This window comes from Alligator sinensis, unplaced genomic scaffold, assembly GCF_000455745.1.
Source record: "Alligator sinensis unplaced genomic scaffold, ASM45574v1 scaffold177_1, whole genome shotgun sequence".
Lineage (NCBI taxonomy): Eukaryota > Metazoa > Chordata > Crocodylia > Alligatoridae > Alligator > Alligator sinensis.
Window position 1 is genome coordinate 1,568,647 of NW_005842269.1, and position 6,000 is coordinate 1,574,646.

A 6,000-nucleotide genomic window follows, 5' to 3' on the forward strand; every position below is an offset into this window, starting at 1 on the left:
ATAAAATTCACTATCCAGAGAAGGGTGGGCATTATACCCAGCAGGACACAGGTGCTAAACTTTAAAAAGGCTGACTTTAATAGGCTCAGGGGACTGGTTAGCAGGGTACTAGGAACCAAGAGCCTAGATGCTCTGGGGGTCCAGGATGGGTGGTCATTCCTCAAGGAAACCATCCTTTGGACTCAAAGTGAGACAATCACATGGCAGAGGAAAGGGGGCAAAGGGGCCAGGAAGCCCCTTTGGCTAACCAGGGTCATCCAGGATACCTTAAGGGCAAAAAAAGCATAGAGGAAGTAGAAGCAGGGGATAGCTAGCAAAGAGGAATACACTTCCTTGGCCCACATCTGCAGGGGGTCAGTCAGGAAGGCCAAGGCAGCTCTAGAACTCAGGCTAGTGGCAGGGATTAAGGACAATAAAAAGTCCTTCTTTAGGTACATTGGGAGCAAAAAGAGGGTGCAGAGTAGCATAGGACCCCTACAGGATGGGCAGGGGGGCTTAGTGACGGACAGCAGGGAAAAGGCAGAGCTCTTCAATGAGTTTTTTTGCCTCTGTCTTCTTTAAGAATCTAGACAAACCCTCAACATGCATCATGGGCACCAACAGGGGAAACATCAGCCAACCAATGTTCGGGGCCAGTACAGTAAAAAGACACTTGGAGGGACTGGACATGTTTAAATCACCGGGACCAGAGGGACTCCACCCATGGGTAATGAAGGAATTGGCAAATGTCATAGCTGAACCACTGGCAAGGATATATCAGCACTCATGGTGCTCAGGTCAGGTCCTGGGGGGTTGGAAGAGCACCAATACCACCCCAATCTTTAAAAAGGGGAGGAAGGAGGATCTAGGGAACTACAGACGGGTCAGCCTTACCTCTATCCCTGGCAAAATCCTAGAAAAAATGATCAAGGAGCACATCTGTGGGAGCCCGCTGGCTAATGTGATGCAGAGGGGTAACCAACATGAATTTATAGCAGGCAGGTCCTGCCTGACTAACCTAGTTTCTTTTTATGACAAGGCCACCAAAGTTTTAGATGCAGGAGTTGAGGTGGGTGTTATCTGTCTGGACTTCAAGAAGGCCTTTGACACGGTATCCCATACCATCCTTATAAATAAACTGAGGAGGTTTGCCTTGGATGATTATACAGTAGACTGGGTAGCAAACTGGCTCAAGGGTCGCACTCAGAGAGTGGTGGTGGATGGGTCGTGTCAACCTGGAAAGATGTGTGCAGTGGGGTCCTTCAGGGCTCAGTTCTGGGGCCGGTGCTGTTCAGCATCTTCATCAGTGATCTGGATGAGAGGGTGGGAAGCACCCTGTCCAAATTCGCAGATGACAAAAATATGGGGTAACACTAACACCCTGGAGAGGAGGAACCAGATCCAGGCTGACCAGGACAGGTTGGGGAAGTGGGCAGAGAGCAACAGGATGCAATTCAATAAGGACAAGTGCAAGGTGCTGCATCTAGAGAGAAAGAACTGCCATCACACACATAAGCTATGGGGTGACCTCAGCACCACTGAGGCAGAAAGATCATGGAGTCACTGTTGTGATGAAGTAGTCGGCAGAGCCAATCGCACCTTGTCGTGCATCCATAGGTGCTTCACAAATAGGTCCAGGGAGGTGATTCTCACTCTACATGGCACCGGTCAGGCCGCAGCTGGAGTACTGTGTCCAGTTCTGGATGCTGCAATTCAAGCGGGATGCAGACAACCTGGAGAGGGTCCAAAGAAGGGCCACTCACCTGATTAAAGGCCTGCAGGGAAGGCCCTATGAGGAAAGGCTAAGGGACCTTAACCTCTTCAGCCTCTTCAAGAGAAGGCTGAGGGGGGACTTTGTGGCGGCATACAAATTCATAAGGGGAGAGCAACATAAAGTAGGCGATGATCTGTTTAAAAGGGCACCCCCTGGAACAACAAGGAACAATGGCTAGAAGCTACTGGAGAAACGGTTTAGATTGGACATTAGAAAAAAGTTCTTTACGGTCAGAGTTGCCAGAGTCTGGAACGGGCTCCCAAGGAAGGTGGTGCTCGCCCCATCCTTGGGGGTCTTTAAGAGGAGACTGGACAGGCACCTGGCTAGGTTCACATGATCCCAGGTTTGGTGATCCTTTTCTTGCCTGCCAGGGGCAGAGGGTTGGACTAGATGGCCCACTGAGGTCCCTTCTGAACCTACAGTCTATGAATCTATGGAAGTTAAGGTTGACCACTGAAGTATTGAAAGAACTGAAAGACAATGAAGAGTAGCAGCATAGTGTTCCATGTAAGGGGAAGGGGGATGTCCCTTTGCCTCCCTGTAGGGGCCTGCATCACTGTAAACCTTCCTGCTGCAATGTTGTGCTGGGCTCTGAAGAGTGTGCCTTATCCACACCTTGATTTCAGCTCTGAATCCATTCAGGATTAGGCTTCATTAGTTCAAATAGCAGTTTTGCCCATTAACTACAGGGGGAACGTATCATCCACATTGTCAGGGCCTAGTAAAGAACATTTCTGCTTTTCTTTAGGAGGGAGTTCCATACACCAGACAACACTTACAATGTGTCCCCGCCCCCCCTCAGCCAGCCTCTCTCTACTTCCACAGGAAAGATTTGGGGCCTGAATCTGAGCTGGGTGACACCCGTTATAATGGTTCATAAGTCCGGAATTGGGCCCTAGTTTCTGGCTCTCTGAGAAGCAGAGTAGGTGTGAAGGACCACAGTTAGGAGGATGGGCTGCCTGCTGTTATTCCTGCAAGAGCTTTAAAGGTGAAGATAATGACCTTGCACAAAAGCAAGGAACAAATTGGAGGGAGTAGACAACAGGTGCATTGCATCCCCTGCATTTACTCATATTCAGGAGATCAGCTTGTGGGTGTTAAGATCTACATCATTAGAAATGAATGAGATGCTGAGTCAGAGTCCTTGAATGTAGATATTCGAACACTGCAGAACATTTTGATTACAGAATTCTGCTTTTCCTTTTCCTGTCAGAAACTTACTAATAGTCCTTGAGTCTAGTTCAGCATGGGGTGTGACTTCTTTCAATTTAATGGTGTTCTTCCATGGGTGAACCTTAACCCTATGTGCCCTTTGAATGAATGAAACTGAAACCCAGTAGACAAGAAATTCTGCTCCCAGACTATTTGTTACATTGAATGTGCCTGATTTTATTTATTTATTTATCTTAAGCTTGTGCAAAGCTATTCCTGATGCACATAAGTGTATGGTGAGAAAAAAATTAACTTCAGTCATTTCCTGGCATGGCTGTGGTTAACTAATGGAAGATGGTATGATGATTGACAGGTCAAATGAGAAGTGAAGTGAGTCATTTCAACCAGTGTGAAAGCACTTGATGCTGATTGATCCTCTTCATTTAGAATACACATTACCAAGAACAGCTTCCTTGCAGTGGCAATAATTAGGTGAGGAATGTCATGTGCCCAATCCTGCATGAGGAGAAGATTATTCCATTTAGAGATGATTAACAAAGAGCCTAGCTTTTTCCTTAGCACAAGTGGGAACTTGTTTTACAAAGCAGATATATGCAAATACTGCTGATTAGCAATGCCTTCTCAACCTCATCTCAGGAAAGTGGAAAAGTGCCATTTGATTTTTTAAAAATGACAAAAATTACAATGATAAGCACAAGCAGTTTTGAGGGGGAAAAGGTAAAGGCTAGTGATTTAACCTATTTAAAGCTAAACCCTATTCATTTGGAAGAGGAGTCCTAAGTGGATCATGTTTGGTTTGATCAAATAAGAAGACTCACACCAAGAGGTGATGTCTCAAGGTCGAGGGGCAGTATTATCAGAAATGTGTGTCAGTTTATTCTAATGAGTGAAATTTAAACTTCCAAGTGAATATGGGAAAGCACAAACCGAATAACCTGGAATACTTAACATGCTGTCCCATATATACCTCTTCAAATGCCCATAAAATTAACTAATAATTAATATATATATGCCTACAAGAAGAAAAATGGCAGCTGTGTGTTTTTAAGGAGACAACTTTAATACTCATTTTTGACAAAGCTTTTATTTTTTATGCATTTTCTGCCACTAAAGACTTGAAATGTTGGCAGGGGTTGAGAGGGAGAGGGGATACATGTGGACAAACCTTCATTTATATAACAGTACCAGACTATCTCCCTTCCTGAGACTGATAAAACTTTGCATGTGAGAACAACGAAACCTCAGTGGAGAAAACCTCCACTGAGAACAATGGGCAGTATCTCCAATGTTAATGTTTACCATTTGCTTGTTCAGGGACACTACTAGTACTTGGTTATCTCAGTTAGGGATTGCAGAACTGGGCAGTGATGAGAGTGAGAGGGGCTGGTGGTAGGCACTTGTGAAAATATGGGTCAAGATGTCTCATGATCAGGGATCTGGGTTTTCCATTTGCCATGGAAAAATGCAGCAAAACATGGATTTTCTCCTTTAAAGGAGAAAAACTCAGGAAACTGTGGGTTTCCCTTGCAGGCCAGCAGAGTTCCAGCCTACAAGGGGCTGCCTGAGGCTGGGGGAAGCAGGACACAGTGGGCAGGAGGTGCCAAGTGGATGTGTGCGCGCGCGCGCGCACACACACACACACACACACACACACACACACAACAGCCAGGCAGTGTGGTGGAAGGCAGCTCCCACAGCTCCCTCCAGGTAAGTCCATGGGGGCAGAGGGGGAGGGGGGCACGTGACCCCCCCAGATTTCTGTGCTCACAGCAAGGTGTGGGGCACAGGGCTGCAGCCTGGCTGGACCTGCACCTGGCAGGAGCTGCCTCTACGGCCCAGCGGACAAGACCAGATACAAGAGGGAGTGCTACACCTCCATGGCTGCTAAGGTGAGGGGCCCCCTGCCAGCCTAGCAGCATCAGGGGGCACAACTCTGTGCCACTGCCACACTTTACCTTGGCGGCCATGGCAGTGTGGCACTCCCTTTTGTACCAGATCCCACCTGCTGGACCACAGAGGCAGCTCTTGCCTGGGGCTGGTCTGGCCAAGCTGCAGCCTCACACCCCCTGCCCCGCTGTGGGTGCAGAAATCCGGAAGGGGGGCATGTGCCCTGCCCTAACCCCCAGCGTATTGCCTGTGCCCCCTCACCCCACCAACACGTCACCTGTGTCTCCCCCAGGCATCACCTATGTTCACACCACCCTTCCCCATGCACCCACCTCACCCATCCCCTTCCTCATGTACTGGGGGCAGGGGGCAGCAAGTCAAGAATGAGGGGCACCAGCAGGGCTCGAGGAGTGGGGGACTGTGGGTTGGGAGAGAGGGGCAACAGCATGGGCAGGGGCAGGGCATTGGCATATCAGGACTGCTCAGTGCCACAAAGCAGCAAGAGGGAGAGCCACAGCTGGACCCGCGTCCTGGTGAGTGAAGGGGGCGGGGCTCTGATTTTCAATGATAAAACAATCAAATGCCAAAATAGGTATTCAGAACTTATTTTATTAAATCAACTGAGGCACTGGTAGGCTTCCAAATTGCTTTAAAATGGTAAATATATCAATAAAACATTGTGGTCAATTGATACATACCTACATATAGGGAGCGATCCTCAATGCACAAACTAAGTCTATTCCATCTCGGAGGAAAGGCAGCAAGAGGGCACAGCAGCCCCCCTGGCTCTCCAGGGACCTAGCAGACCTCCTGAGGCTAAAAAGAAAGGCCTACAAAGGATGGAGGATGGGAGTCACCTCCAAGGAGGATTATTCTGCACTGGTCTGGTCCTGTAGGGAGCAGACCAGTAAAGCCAAGGCTGCAACTGAACTCCAACTAGCTTTGAGCATCAAGGACAATAAAAAGTCCTTTTTCAGATATGTGGGGAGCCGGAGGAAAAGCAGGGGCAACATTGGACCCCTGCTGAACCAGATGGGGCAACTGACAACTCACGCCCAGGAAAAAGCCAACCTATTAAATAGGTACTTTGCGTCGGTCTTTCATCAGTCCCATGGGACGCCCATGCCCGCTACAGGGCCGGGAAGTCCGGGTGAGGGTGATCCCCTGCCCTCCATTAATGCTGACTT

The 6,000-nt window shown here is 48.5% G+C and overlaps 1 protein-coding gene across 1 annotated transcript in view; it reads left to right on the plus strand.

Moving 5' to 3' along the window:
- Positions 1-6,000, plus strand: part of CRACR2A (calcium release activated channel regulator 2A) — a 121,869-nt gene that overhangs the window by 95,128 nt on the left and 20,741 nt on the right. The gene's annotated exons all lie outside the window — the stretch shown is intronic.